Raw genomic sequence first — 16,802 nt, 5'->3', positions numbered from 1 at the left:
GGAGGCTCTATTTGGTAGTGATCATGATCAAAATGGGTGGGTGTGCTCCATAGTATAAGAAATTAGAATAATTTCTGCCAAAAGAAGCAGCTAATTCCCTGATACAGACTGTTATAGTGTCTACACATCCCCTAAAAATCAGTGTCCAAACAGTGCAGTTTAAAAGGGATTTTGACATGATTTTTTCGGGGTGTTTTTTATTTTTAAATTACACTGTTTACATAGCAAATAATTCACTCTACCATTTAAATTGTTATTCTTGGACCAAAAAATGTATTTTATTTACCTGTAATATAGGTGTATAGGCAGCCATCTCAGTGCATTGTGCCTGAGTCTGAGCTTTCAGAAGGAGCCAGCGCTACATATTAGCACTGCTTCCAAGTAACCTATTGTTTCTCCTACTCCCATGTAACTGGGGGGGGGGGGGGGGATATCACTCCAACTTGAAGCTCAGCAGTAAAGAGTAAAATTTATCAGAGCACAGGTCACATGGCTGTGGCACCCTGGGAAATAAAGAATGTGGCTAGCCCCATGTGAAATTTCAAAATGTAATATAAAAAAATCTATTTGTGTTTTTGAAAACAGATTTCAATGCAGGATGTGTTGGAGAAGCTCAATTAACTGATGTGTTTTGAAAAAAACTTGTTTTCCCATGACAGTATTCCTTTAAGGAAAACATTCCAAAAGCATAAACCTTTTGAGTTTGGTTCCTAAGAGGGCACCTAGTCACAGTCCCATGATTAACTCCCTTGAGAACAATTGCAAATTGAGGGTAACTATCAAGAAAATCAAAATGTAACATGAGCTATGTAATGGAAGCTTTCTATGTTCTATTACAAATACTTTACCATTTCTGAAATAATCAAGTTGGCTCTTCTCTAAACCCCTCTCAGCATTTGTCTCTTTTCATGCAGGAGCTTGAGTCTTTAAACACAGCTAGCTCGAATGTAAGTGACACACACTGTTTAATTGGCATGCCAATATTCTCCAATCAGCCCCTTCTTTTGTGCACACAGACAGGCACGGCATTGGTCCTGCAACACACACATGGGGCAGATTTCAACTCTGAAACAAATGCTATTTGCACCAAAATCTATCCCATGTGTGCCACTGAATGGTCTATGCTGTGTCTGTCAGTGCACACACAAGACAGGATTGATGGAAGGAGATTGGCCTTTTCTCACCAGTTAAGAGAACAATGTGGGTACTACTGACTTATTGTCTAAGCAACGGAAGCACACACCAATGATAAAACAAAGCTATTAGAAATCTAAATCTAACTCTGTTACATGAGAAACAGAAGACAACATGCAGTATACATGCATGTTACATGCTGATCTCAAAGGACGAAACATTAAGATTTTGTGAAACAGAGCTCACCACAGAAAAATGCAGCTACTTTCTATTTATTCCTATGGGATTAAGTGTATTTATCAATGGGTGAAAATTAGGGGCAGATTTATCAAAATGTGAGTATAGAGCTTAATACTAGTGATGAGCGAAACTGTCCCATTTTGCTTTGGGGGACTGGCATGTCCCTACCTGTTTGTGTGCCGGTCCCCGGGCTCCATACAAATTCCAGACCCCTTTGAGCTCTACAGTGTCAGAAGTCAATATTGATATATCTGGCATTGATCCACATTTGAATGCGCACCAAAAAAAATCACTGCAATTGCCCTAAGGAATATCTATTAAAGCAAAAGGCTATCTCTCCAAACCTCCCTCTTTGTTCTATTTTGTAACTACACACAATATAGAAACATTTACATACTGGAAATTAGATTGGCAACAACGCAACTGAAGAAATTTTGGTAAGTTGAGCGAGAAAAAATCCAAATAATGTCAGAGGTGGATTAATACTAAAAATACATCCATGAAATATTAATAACAATAATACAATTTAAGAAATGTAAAGGTATCATTCTAATCTAGTGCAGTATCTGAATTTGTGAATTGAATAATATTAGGAATAATATGTGTTAATGAATATGGGGATATGGGGATTTGATTTAAACTTTATACATATTATAACACATGAAAACCATGAACAAAATGTAAAAATATATCTTTATAAATAGTGTCTAGTTATGTCATAAATGTATAATGGTGCCCAGTGATGTCACATATTACGTGACTCACTGTGACGTTTGAATTCTGAGAGATAATGCTCACCCTACAATACATGAGAATATTGAAGCAAATAAATTATTAAAAGGTCATTTCTTCCTGTGTATAAAAGGCACTTGTCTGCCAGAGAAACAATTCAATTCAAATGTTTGTGTTCAACACGGCTGCACAAGCAGGATGTATAAATTCCAACTCAAAAAACAACAACCTATAGAACAAATGTTAGGTTATGTTACAAAAAAATGTATTCCACTTGCAAACAGGATATGTGCTCCAGGATTGGACCTATTTATTAAATATATATATAATCTTGTAGGCAAGCTATCTATTATAACAAAGCCCGTATTTATTCCTTAAGTATGAAATACCTATATATCAAATATGTTGGACAAAATGGGAAAAAAATGGTATTTGCTGTGTTAAGACACATTGAAAACATTGAAAGAAACTTTAAGAACAGTGTTAAATGAGGTCTACTAGAGCCATAAACTTCAGAAAAGTAAAATGTAGCCTTCTAAATGAAGCTCTACAGGATATACACATTGCTCGATATTGAATCTTCTCTGCCAAGGACACTGATAAGAAATGGTCAGTGTATAAACCCTTGTTTAATATATTTATAAGGGAAGACACCTGGGTAACAAGGGAAAGAGATGAAAAAAAGCGAAATCAATATACCTAAATAAAAAGGTAAGGCAGGAAAAAGAGGGTATTTAGATTACTAAAATCAGAAGGGAGAGAGCCATCATTCAGTAAGTACAAGGGCTATAATAAAATGGCCCAAAATGTTCAGACTATCTAAAACTGAAAAACAAAGCATTAGAAGAAGAACAAATCCCTAAAATGTCTTCTAAAACAGCATTAATAGAAGTGCTTAGGTAGCTGGCATTGGCCTGAAATTTTGATGTTCTGTCTTAAAATAATCTGCATTGAAAAATATTCATTACTATAGTTTTACTATAGTAATGAATACTGCAGTATCACTGGTCAGTTTAGACCATATTTTCTCCTTAGCAACTATGTGCTTGCAAGTAATTCTCTGACACTACAGAGCCATGTACTCTTAGTGGTCAGATAGGCAGTCCTGTAAGTTTTTGGATAAAGATGAAGCTCAGCACCTTTTGGTACATGTTTTGTCTAATGCCATGGTGCCCCATCGCTATAGAATTGTGCAATTTCTTTGACCTTTGATTTTTCTGTAAACAGATTAAAGCTCGGCAACGCTAGTTATATGTTTTATTACATTTGTTCTACCTTATGGGATGCCTAAAACTAATTGTTCAGACAGACTGGTGGGACTAGTATTTTGTGAACAAAATGTAGTCGTAGACCTCTTACCAGATGAGAATGTGGTCACTAAAAGAGTTTGATGCTTTCTGTGTCCAAATGAATGTCAATTGTAACATGACATAACACTACAGTCTGAAATAGGTAGGTGGGAGCCCAGTCTTTATAGTTTAGAAAGTAGTTGGTGACCCCCTCCTGGCTGAGAGGATTATTTTAGAGAAGTTTCATTTGCATTTGGCCCTATGGGAAAACTTTTATCTTAATATCTAGGATGCATATACAGTTAGAATACTCAAAATTGATGACTTGGGTATATTAAAAAAACACCTATTGACTCCAATTGATTTGTTATGCAGTTATTTATGGACCTTGTCCAAGGTCCAAGTTTAAGGGACTCAATTACATAACAAAAGGGTAAGAACTTAACTGAATTCTTTGTGAAAAGTTGCAGTTTTTTGAATCCCAATGCAGAAAACATAATCCCCATTGTATTAGGAAGAAGGTACTTGTGCTGATATGCGCCTACTTATCAGGGTAATTTAGCACACTCCTTAAAAGTAACAAAAGCATAACAAGGAGAATGAATTGTGTTTTAAGAAAATGTAGCAGTAGGCATCTATATTATAGCTTTAAATATACATAATGTGGTCAGAGCTAAAAGCATCTCTATATGTTGGTGGCCCCTAGAGCATACCTGATGTACCTGATGCACCTTAATTACACCTCTAATGGCAAAGTATTAAATATTTATGTATATGTGTACAGTCTGATCCAACATTAAATCATCAGAAATGCAATATATATATATACATAAAGTCTTTATGGTCACACAGGACTTACCAGCACTACTTCATGAAGCGCTTGAAAAAACACGGAGGTTCGTATTATCATTTATTATGGCTTTTGTAGTGATTTGAAACAGTTTCTGTTAACTTTTCATAGGATTTCTTATATATTCAGCAAGAATTGTGGTAGTACCTGTGAAGTCAGATAAATATTTATTATAAATAAAGTACATCTTTCAGTCAGGGTTGTAACTAGAGGGATTCCAACTTTACCTGCGCCCAGGGCCCTGAGGCCCCTCATGAGCTTAGTTGGAACTTCTAAAAAGAAAAAAACATTATTTTTCTGTGTAAAGGAGGATGATGAATGATGAATGATGAATAGGTCTACGTTAAAAAAACTCTAAGGGGCACATTTGCTTACCTTTAGCCCTCCATAGCCAGTCAACTAACACAAGTAAGTTTCTGATGTCATATAGGTTTTTACCAATTGCTATGGATTGTTTTTTTTTCTCACAAGAGGGTTTTGAACAAAAATCCAAAGTTTACCATTTAGAATATTAAAAGCTTTTCATTTTTGCCAAAATCTGCTTGGGGAAAAAACTCACTCAGATCATCATCAATTGGGTGCCCGACCACTGATGGATAGAGGTAATTAAATCTCCCCTTGGTGTGACAATAATGGGGTCCTGCAAAAATGTTTGGCCCTTGTGTCCTGAGCTATAATAATGGCCAACGTGGAATAAAACTATATACCAATGCTGTTGAAGAACTTATATGCAGATCTCTACTTTAAAATAGCAACAATGAGGAAAATTATCAGAATGCCCTAGAATATGCTGATTAAGTAATTCAGTATATTTAATATGAGGCTGCATACTAACTTACAAAGCTGACCTGCAGTCTCATTGTTTCTGTCTGATTACAGGATTTTGACAGATGGCTTTTCACTTGTGTAATGCATGCAAAAGACTGGTTAAGAAACTGACAGCTTTGGACTTTTTCATCTTGAAAGACAGGCATTTTATGAAGAGGATTAACTCCCTTTATACTGTCTCAAGCAGATCATCTTCCCAGAAGTGAATGCAGGCTGCCTTATATTTTGTATTTGTTTATCCTGTGCTACCCAGACTGTGCCTTTTATTGCCCAAGCCATTTATGACAACTGTCACTTTAAGAGTCATGTTGCCAGCACACCAATCAGATAATCGCTCAGAGTTGAAACTTGTGCGACTGCCTACTCGATGTGTTTTACATACCATGATCTTCATTGTTCCAGGTGCTAAGGTATATCAGGTGGTTTATCACCTGTGGGTAGCACATATTTTCCATGGTTGACAAATCCCCCTGTATGCTGTCACCCTAAGTTAATTAGTCATATAGTCAGTGCATTGGAGTTAAAAAATGCCCCCAAATCTGCAGGTAGTGTTTTGTTGTTTTAGTTGTAGGTGTTAGGGTACCATTTACATGGCCATGAGTGCAGAGTAAGTGAAAGCTCACACAACTGCATGCACTTGAAACATGTCCCCATGAGCAACACTACTGTGTTTTCATTTTAATTGCTTTTTCCCCAGTCTGCTCACACTTTCAATGAGCATTAGAAAGGAGGCTTCTCCTAATTGACATCTTAAACATTCAAGATAGGTAGTAGCTTGGGCCCATTTAGAAAACTACTTTCCCTTCAATTACACCTTAAGCTGCCATTCAGCATGTCACCGTACTTTAGTCAGTGTCTGTTTAATTAGCTAGATTTTACAATTACCTATTCTTTCTTTTTTGTACTGGTTTAGTTCTCATATGCTCACCATCAGAAAATTGATTTACTTTAAATGAAGGAGAGAGATAGCTAATTGACAGCAAGAATTTAATGTATTACCTTAGAAATAATTATCTCGGAACCACTCATTCATTAGTGAGATGTATAGGGAAGCAAGGCTGCAGTAAAGAAATGTTTCTAGGCTATTATATTGTTGCTGGCATTTAGCTATATAGCCTAGTATATACCTTGGTTATAAACCACAATAAACAATAGGAGAGCAGACCCTGGTTATTAACAATAACCACTTTGGCCAATTACATTTTAAACAGGGGACTTCCTGACCCCCCATCCTCTACACGCAAAACTCATTAGCCACAAGCTAATATATAAAGGCACAGATCTGCAATATAACCTAAACCTTTAGTATTATAACAAATACAAACAAAGCGACTAAAAAAGTAGAGGAGGGCAAATTATATTTTCTAACTAAAAGCTTATGTCGCGTTTGTCATTTATATTATATTAATGTAATGAAGCTTCTGTTAGCTCCTGTGAAGAAACACTTATAAAAATAACACTTGTAGTAATGCATTGACAAACTGAGAGAAAAAATTCATTACATTTTAGATAATAATGCATGTGCTATCATGAAGAAACCCCTTTGCCAACAGGCCTGGCTTAGTGGACTGACTTTCTTTATGTTTGTGCACAGAAACATTTGGACAATTCGGTAACACAAACCCAGAATATGGTGTTTGACAATTATCTGATCAGGTGGGCGCGCTTTGTTCCCCACTCAACCATTGATCGCATAAATGAGATGGTATGATCATAGCTGAGCATATTTTAATCTTCTCCATTAAGTCAAAGGACTCCTTTAATCATTAATAGAAAAGAAGCCTTTTTGGAGCATTTTGCAAGCCCTTTTAAATTATAAATTTAAAAAAGATTTGTACTACAGATAGAAGATGAACTGCTGCAGGCTGGATTTTTCTTTGTGCGAATATGTTCCACATTAAAAATGTGCTTATGTTATAGCCCGCAAAACTGGCTTCTGTTGTCCAGAATACCAAACATTTTATTATGTATAACACTGATGAAGGATTTGTAAGGGGAGAAAGCACTATTCTTTTACTGAAACTGTTTCAGTGCCTTTCACAGCATCTGTTAAACTGCAGCTACAGCATCTGCATAAAGTGTAAAAGAAAAATATTCTAGTTGTTACATCTCACCTCGAGAACAGTGATTGATCCTGGTCAACTAATGGTAAAGACAGGGTATTTATTAGGGATGAAGGCTAGGAAAGCTATATTATAGAATACTAGAAGCCATTTTGAGTGAGCCAGAAATGCTATTTTTGATATTTTGTTTCCAAGTACAAGCTTCACTTATAACATATAGCTCCCAGCTGGTTCCAATATCAAGGAGCAAGCAAAATGAGCAATGCTGTAAAATCAAGGTATACATAGGCTCATGTCCAACAGTCATCACCTTTTTATACTTATAATGAAGCAGACCATTACCCGAAGATTAGCATCAAGGCAATACAATGTTAAAAGATTTCTACCAAAATTCATTTCTATTTGCATTGATCGGAAAATCCATCAACCATATAACTGACATTATCACTTCAGGATGCAGAATATAATAATAATAATAATGGCACACCATACTTTAGACTTTTATTTTAGGGCCTCATTATTCAGCAGGGTTTTGTGACCCTTTGTGATTGGTCATGATTTGAACCAATGTTTGTATGTCCTCATATATACAGCTTCACAACCTTCACTCAATGGCTACCTCCCTCCGAGCTAGCCATTGAGTCGCTAAGAGGCAGTGAGACAGGCAGAAGCACAGAATCTTATCACAGTCATGTGTCACAGGCATGTTGTACAAAGCTATTGCCACAGACAGACTGATGTGGCTATTTTCTTCACTTAGCATTCTTCACTTATCTGTAAATGCATTCATCTATTAACTGGTAACATCTTTAATTGGTACAGTAGCTAGGATAGTAAGTTCATAGGCATTTGTAATATGCCCTGTGACATATGGTACAATTAGAAAAGGGCTTATTCATTTAAAATCCACAGGATTTATATATAAAGAGTAAATCAGCGCAGTTGCAGATGGTCAGGCAGCTATCCCAAATGACAGATTCTATTCCTTAATTCTAAATAAGTAAACATATCACTAGAAAAGGGGGAAAGTGCACACAAAGTAAGAAAACTATACTAGGTTATAGATACAATAACAGGTAAAGCTTAATAAAGTGAGTGACATCACTTGGTATATAATAGGCAAAAGGGATATTACATGCACCCAGGGTCAATAATGTAGGCAGGTACCTTATACAGTACCTTGTGAAATGTACACACACACATGGCAAATCACCATGGATGGTTACAAATCCTTACTTCATGGGCCATAAGCAGTGCAATATTGATTGATGCAGTTGGGTACTACTGCAGATACTCATATAAACATGAGCATAATAAAATAATTTAGTGACACCACATTCAATTATTATACTGCCTGTTGCTTAAATTAAATGACTTTTTTTTTTTTTTAAATTAAATTACCCTTTTTTACCTCTTTTTATTCTCCTATGGTCAACAGATGATATGACAATAATTTTATATAGTTACTTTATTCCACACTACAGCACTATGGGGCCTATTCACTACAGGTTGTTAACACATAACGCATAGTTTTATGTGTTAAAAAGTGTTCATTAATTAAGTAACTTTGTATGTGCAAAAGTATGACCCCAGTGTTTTGGGTGTGAGCAAACTTCAGGTGCAGCTGGGTGGCATGCCACCCCTTACTTTGTGCTGCCCTAACCCCGGGCCTTTGTAACCTTGTGTGGGCCTGCAGGTCCGGTGCTTGTTCACACTGTTACAACTTGCTTGTTTACTATCATTTGCAACATTGTCATTCACTGTAATGTGTTTTGTATGCTTTGACACTTTGTAATCTGCTGAAACCTTGCACAAGAAGCAACACTATTTTATTGGTTGGCAGTAACATGTAGATTTCTATCTTTTATCTAGTTTTTACTTTTTGATTCACTTTTTTGTTTACTTGGCCTCCTTGGTTACTGTGGCCACTTTTGGTGCCAATTCTCTCTTAGGGCTCTGGCACATGGGGATTAATCTCCTTGCGAGGCAATTTCGGAGATTTGCCGAAATCACCTGCGCAGCGTGTGCCATCCCACTGGCGAGAGCCATTAATGTGTGTGTTGGACCTGGTTTGTCCCTGGGTAAGAACACTGCTAGTGCTCGAAACACTGGATTTCTTTCAATAATTTTTTTTTCTTTTTGCACTAAGCCCACATGAGCGGTACTATCTATCTATCTATCTATCTATCTATCTATCTATCTATCTATCTATCTATCTATCTATCATCTATCTATCTATCTATCATCTATCTATCTATCTATCTATCTATCTATCTATCTATATCTATCATGCCAACTATCAGATTAAGAGAATGCCTTACAAAGATCAGATTGTTTAGCCTTGCTTTGTAAATATGCTATTTACATGCACTTTACAACTATCTAAAAGCATGCAGAATTCTGTACTCAATATAACATGACCCTGCCCTGAACTTTAAAAAGATGCTAACGTATGCTCTGTATCAATGCACCCCAGAGCCATTTGATAAAAGAACAAAATACAGTTAGAAAATAGACGCAGCTCAATGCCCTCTGTTCCAGTGGTTCTTAAAGCAATCTGAAGGGAATGCTAACTGGCCAGGATTTAATATTGATGCTTGGAAACAGGTGTGTTCATCATAATCACTAATATTAAACTGCTAAAACATTGGCCTCTTAGGTGTTCCCTGAAAACTGTTTAAAGTCCACTACTATATCTAGGGTGTATAATGAGCACCATAGCAATATATATGTTTACATGTAGCAGGACTCAGAGCCTGCTCTCAGCACATTAAGGAAGCAAAACATAACTTGAGATTGCACCATTAATTAAAACAGAAAATTACTAAAGGTATAGGAGACATTATCAAAAAATAAAGGGAGCGCTGTGCTCATCACTAAATTTTAAACCTTTAGGCGTGAGTGCAATGAGGGTGTGACCGCAAAATTCATACAAAGACAAGAAATCCTCTGCACTCACCTATCATAAATATGCTAAGGATTATAAGACATTCTGGGCCTGATTCACTAAAGGGCGATAAAAATTATCGCACGCTTTTTCGCGTTAAAAAACGCAAAATAATTTGCGCACGATTCACCATAGTATTATCGCGTGCGAAAAATCGCCATTTTCGCATGGGTTATTTCTCGCACTAGTTTTACCGTTTTGCGTTAATTTCCGCTCTGAAAAGAATACGATCGCATGATTCACTATAACTTTTGCGCGCTAAATATCGCATTCGGCTATGCGAAAATTAACACCTACTACAGGCAGGCGAAAAATTATACAAAAGTACAGTAAATGATTTTTTGCCAAAAAAATATGGACTTACAGTGTTATTTATTCAAGTATGTGTCTTTTTACTCAATTTTACTAAAGTCTTGGCATGTATGGAATTTCGCTACTAATATACAGTACTATATAGGTGAATATGTTGTCGCCAAAATATACTGTACTGTAGCGGCGAATATTTTTTTCGCGCAAAATACATTACTATGTATATTTTGGCGATATTTTTTTTTCGCGATTTTGTAATCTCGCGAATTGCGGACATTTTGTGGCGATTTTGTAATCTCGTGACATGTGCGACTTGGGGCCATTTTGTGTCATTCAGCCAAACTGAGAGGACCATGCCTGGGGTTTCTGACTTGCTACCAGGGGAGAGGCGCTATATTATCAGCGTGCTCCTGCGTGCAGGATATGACCACCCACCTCCGGGGGACTTAGGGGTCCACGAGAGGAAGAGGGCAATCCTGGCCGAGCTAAGAGAGGGTTTGCTCGGCAGGTTTGCCCTTGATGTGGGCCCCCGCCAGCTCCGGCGGCTGTGGTCCGACCTTAAGCGCAGGAGCCCAGAACTGGTCGCTGAAATTAGAGAAGGTAATTATTGTACTTTATTATGCTTTTATAGTATACGTTCAGTAAAAGATTTAGCAAGTAATTTGAACTAAAGGTACAAATGTAAGAAATGTCAGGGATGATGAAAGTAACATAGTAACATAGTAAGTTGGGTTGAAAAAAGACATACGTCCATCACGTTCAACCATAATGCCAGTGAGGAACTGAAACGTTGCTCACAATAAACCTCTGAATATTATTTCACATCTTTGTGACTCCTTGTGAAAATCCTGTGTGTGCCGGCACCCCATGCCTGTCTAGATTTGGTTTTGCCCCAGGCACCCAGGTGTTATTGTTCCTTATGGTGTGCAGCTTCCCAGCACTTCCTATTGTATATATATATATATATATATACACATCTATTTTCAAATACATATGCATAAATAAGTTTAAAGCAGGGGGGAAGCAGCAGGGAGCGGCCCATAGTGTGAGTCATTTGGGGGAAGGGCCATAAATGTTTTAGGGGGCCCTGGCTAACAATGTCTGTGTGTCCTTTGTATTGATGTGAGGGTTCACAGGGGTTCACCTGCGGCCCCAGAGGCCCGACCTGCAGCCCCAGAGGCCCAAGAACTGGCCCCAGAGGCCCAAGAACTGGCCCCAGGACCATTGGGTGAATATGCCCCCGAGGCCCCAGGGTCCCCCGAGGCCCCAGACACCCCCCCCCCTTCTTTCCTCCCCCAGTTTCCCCTCAGTTTCCCCCCAGGCCCTTGGGTTCTCCCCCCAGGCCCCGGACTCCCCCCAGGCCAAGCGCTGGGCGCCAGGTTCTCCTGCGGGACCATCAGTGCAGGAGGACCTGGCCAACGTGAAAGCTGAGCTGGCCCAGCTCCGGGGGGAGGTGGCTCAAATCCAGAGGGACGTGCGAGAACTCAAGGGCAGCAAGCCCTAAGTTTTTTTCCCCCCCTTTTTTATTTTAGTATTTTAAGTAAAAGTTTTTATTTTTCTACTTTTGAACTGAGTAATGTGTCATTATTTATCCTTCCTTGATATGGTATTCTATACTTTCATGTAGTTTCCCCTACACTCTTACATTTATCAGTAACAGCATCAATATGCTATATGGGTTAAATGTTAGCCCATTTTGCTGAATAGTAAAACTTGCGTTAATTAGTACGCAGCGTATTTTCTGGCGAGTGTGATAACTGCCAATCCAATGTTTTGTTGCCAGAATAATTGCAATATTATATTTGTTCCCATTTAATAAAGTGCCCATAACATATTTGCCATTTATTCTGTGTCTAAAATCTCTAACTTAATTTAAGCCACTTTAGCAAACAGACCCCTAAGTATTTGGCTAAATATTCTTAAATGCCCCCCCCCCCATTTTATTATCTCTAGCACTTCTTTTTTTTTCTTACTTAGATTTTTATAATTTTTGGGGGTTTTTTTTGCAAATAAACTTTTATACAGCACCTCTCTAGCACTCTGTGCTCTCCCAGGGCAAAATGTCGCCATTTTTATGCTGCCGATTGTCGCGTATTTCATGCGATAGGTTTGTCGCGACAATTAGCGCATGCGAAAATACCGCACACGCTATTTATCGCATTGAAATACCGCGCGTAAAAAAGCGCGAGTATGCTTATAGTGAATCGTGCGAAAAATCGCCAAAATTAAGCGGCGGTAAAAATTTTAGCGCACAATAAGAATAGCGCACGTTTTATCGCCCTTTAGTGAATCAGGCCCTCTGTGCCTTAAACTACCAAGAAATGCCCTCCCCTTCAAACAAAACAGAGATTGTGTGTTCATATATTGCAATATACTTCAAGCTGGCCAATCATGTCAAAGTCATCCCCCGTCCTACACTCACTTTCATCTGATTCATTAAGAATTCTACTGCAACTTGCTTGCTTTCTGGATAACAGATCCCATATTTGTACCAGTGGTATAACAGTAATTTTAAACAATTGTTTTAGAAAATTCTGATTATTTGTTCCCTGAGCTAAATGAAGGTAACATATTTATTAGTTCAATATAATGCTCTGAAAATGGATGGGGGCAGAATGCATCGGGTGAAAATCAGCAGTGGAAATCATCAGCGCGGCAAGGGATTTGGCGTTTGGGGGTGGGCCCTTATCTCGGGTTTTCCAGTGGGCCCAGCCTGACACTGCTTACAAGTGGCTTAAAAGAAAAAGGAAAATAATTATATTAACATCTGTAGTGTTGTCAAAAAGATTCATACACGCTTTTGGTAAGAAGAAATCATTTACGTAGATAATAATAATACTAAGCATACTTTAGATTGTCTAATTTTTCATAACTTCAACTAGTAATAATTTTATTATCCTATCTATCCGATTATTTATCTGTCTAATAGATGATTCACTGTCTGTGATGATCATGAAATATGTGTGCAAACTATGTGGTATTTACTGTATGCTGGATGTTTTACCAGGCTTGTTTCCAATAGTCTATGCATTTATAGTGGTTAAATCTTCACATACAATCTGTAGTATCTCAAACTTCTGGTGTCCTTACTCCCCCCTACTGCAACTCTTTCTATGGGCCCGATTCACTAAAGTTCGATAACGCTTATCGCATGCTTTTTTGCGTTAAAAAGCATGCGATAAATAAGTACTGGTTTATCAAAGTCATTTCGCATGCGTTAATCCGCATATCGCATACGCAAAAAAGCATGTGTACGCGATATGCGTTAATCCGCATATCGCATACGCAAAAAAAGCATACTTGGGGCAGTCAGTACTTAAAGAAAATTGCGGTTCGTGAGCTTTTGGCAACACAACATGGAGTTTGCAGTCATATTTTTTCAAGTATGTGTTGACCCTAGAGCGATACATCCTCCAGTTTTCAGGGAAATGGTGATTTTCAGAAAGTAACTGCTACGTGCGTAATATATTGCGTGCTGCGTAAAATATCACGCGCTGCGTAATATGTTGTGCGCTGTGTAATATATCGCTTGAAAATATGTCATCGCGAGATAAATAACGCAAAGAACATTGCTTCTTAATTAGCACAAGTGTTCTTTTAGTTAAGTCGCAAAAAATAAGAAGTGATAAAATTTTTAACACATGCTATAAATAGCTCTCGTTTTATCGACCTTTAGTCAATCGGCCCCTATGTGTCTCCCCATTTCTTTCTTACTTTGCTTCAGTAAGTTACTACGGATTTATTGCATATCTAATATTTAGTATATCACATACATACATTTGCACTCACAACATTTCCCTTATGCAAGAAATGGAATGTGTTGCACATGAGGATTCCTTTTAAATTAGACTGCGGATGAAATATGCATTAGCTGGTCAATTTGCCTTTCACTGATGGATTACAAAATGCATACATCAGTTATTTGAAACTGTGGTACAAAGTGCAACTATTTGAAAGGTTTATGGAGTTTGTTTCAGTGAGTATAGTTTCATTATGAATGAGGGAGCACAGTCTTTTACTGTAATCTGCTATATATAAAGCTATTCCACATGTGTAGTGATTGATGTCATGGAAGCGCATGATATTGCTTACCACAGTCAAACTGCATGAACATCTCATGATGAAGTGCATCGACTTGTGCTGCTTTGTACTATGTTTTTTTGATCCATTTAAAATTTTTAGTGGCGGCCAGGAGATAAGCAAGTATGTATGGATACTGTACATGCACACAATATAATCTAGTCTATAATTTTATCTTGCGTTAGTGATCATTGGATTTATAGTGAAGAGTCAAGGGATCTAAATGTAAAACATCCTGTGTTACTTTGTGAATGTGTAAAGCATGCTAAGGCTTTTAGGATGTGGAGGGTATAGTGCTGTAAATGCTGTGTAATAAGCTACCAAGATGGCAGCTATTGAGGAATAACTAAAGGCTTCTCTACTTTTTCTTATTATATTTTTACAGCATGTATGTACATGTGTGTAATGCTTGGGATCCCTGGAACATAACGGAAAGGGAAATATAAGCCCTAGACCATTTTTTGCTGTAAATTATTATGCCCCCTCATTTATTTTGGACCCCCAAACAATGATTTATAAACGTGCACCTCATCAAACAGCTTCCCAGTTTTTAATGATTAAGAATTAACTGTTCAGTCCTTGTAGGTGAGGGACTAGGAACTCAGTTATGGCAGGAAATCCAAAATGTAGACAAAAGTATGAGGGTGACACAAATGCTTTGTTGGAAGTGTGCATCACTGACATCCATCTCCTGCCCCATTACTCTTGCAGCTAGTGTTTAAATCAGAATGAAACTAAAAAACAGATGATTATATTTGATTCCTTAGTTTTTCTATATCACTCTGCTTAGTTATTTAAAGATATGACTTGAAAATACTATTCTTTCCAGCAAAATCTTTTTAGACCCACAATTCCCAGACCTGTGTGTATCCTAAATAGTTTCATCAGTCCCTGTGTCTTCTGCAGTCACTGTTATTCATTTTGATTAGAGATGAGCGTAATTTTTTGGCAGGCATGGATTTTGCTTTTCCCAAATTGTTTCACGAAACGGGTGAAAAAAATTGCTGCAACAAAAAATAGCCGAGTGAAGAAAAAAAGTTGCGTTGTGTCAAAAAAGTTGCAGTGGCATCAAATAAGTTCATGCATCAAAAAAGTCACGCTGTAGCAGCATTTTGCAAATTTTTCTCCATTTTGTACATTTTTCTAATGTAAAGCAAAACGGTACAGATTCATTCATCACTAATTTTTAAACGACCAAATTCTAAGGTGGTATCTTTTAAGTTGATAAATTTGTCTTTATAAGGTTTTAATAGAAATCAGCTTTAAATATTACGTCCATAGTACGTCCATTGATACAGAGGAATCCTGCTACAATGGACTCAGTGAACTTCCTCCTAAAGGATTGAGCGCATATTATTTTGACAACGCATGCTGAAAGTGCTCACATTATTATGCATTGCTGCGATTGTGTAAGGTCAATCTCCCCCTCATGAACACAATGAGCTGCAATGGGAAAAAATAGTAAATTAATTATTACTTTGCAACTGCTACTGCATAAATGTAGTGTAAGTTACGTTTTGTAGAAATTTGGCCACACATACAACCAGCCTTAATATGCCAAGAATGTAATCATGGATTAATGGAATCCATATATACTTGAGTACAGGCCCGGATTTGTGGCGAGGCCACAAAGGCCCGGGCTTAGGGCGGCATAAACATAGGGGCGGCATGCCGCCCCACCCACGCAAATTTTAAAAATTTTGCTCCCATACGGAGCAATGGGGACCTCTCCCCACTGCTCTGTATGGGAGTTTTAACTTTGGCACATGCGCATGTGCGTTAGCGCGGCGGCAGGGGAGGAGGAGGTGGTTTGCGCATGCGCGCTCGCACGGCGGGTGGGAGCGGTAGGGGGCGCCGAATGGGGGCGGCCTCGGGGCACGTCGTTTAGAAATCCGGCGCTGCTTGAGTATAAGCTGATCCGAGTATAAGCCGAGGTGCCTAATTTTACCTAAGAAAACTGGAAAAACTTATTGACTCGAGTATAAGCCTAGGGTGTCACCAGTAGGGCTGGTGCGAGCGAGCCAGCACACGAGGCACAAGAAGTACAGCAGGATAATCTTGTTACACGATATTGCTTGAGAACAGATAATAGAACTGACATAGATCCCCCCATTCTCAGCAGAAAGCATATTGACATTAACCTGTCTGCCTGTGAGCACTGAGAGTGCTGTTCTACCCACTGTGCCAGGAGAGATGGCAGTTATGTACATCCCTTCTCCACACAGATTCACTGACATGGGGAGGTGGGAGAAGGAAGTTTATTGAGAGTAAGGGGCATTGATTGCCTTGGGCTCAACAGTGGCATTTTCCTCTGCAATTCATAGTAACAT

Source organism: Xenopus tropicalis, chromosome 1, assembly GCF_000004195.4.
Source record: "Xenopus tropicalis strain Nigerian chromosome 1, UCB_Xtro_10.0, whole genome shotgun sequence".
Lineage (NCBI taxonomy): Eukaryota > Metazoa > Chordata > Amphibia > Anura > Pipidae > Xenopus > Xenopus tropicalis.
This window is presented reverse-complemented; position numbering follows the sequence as displayed.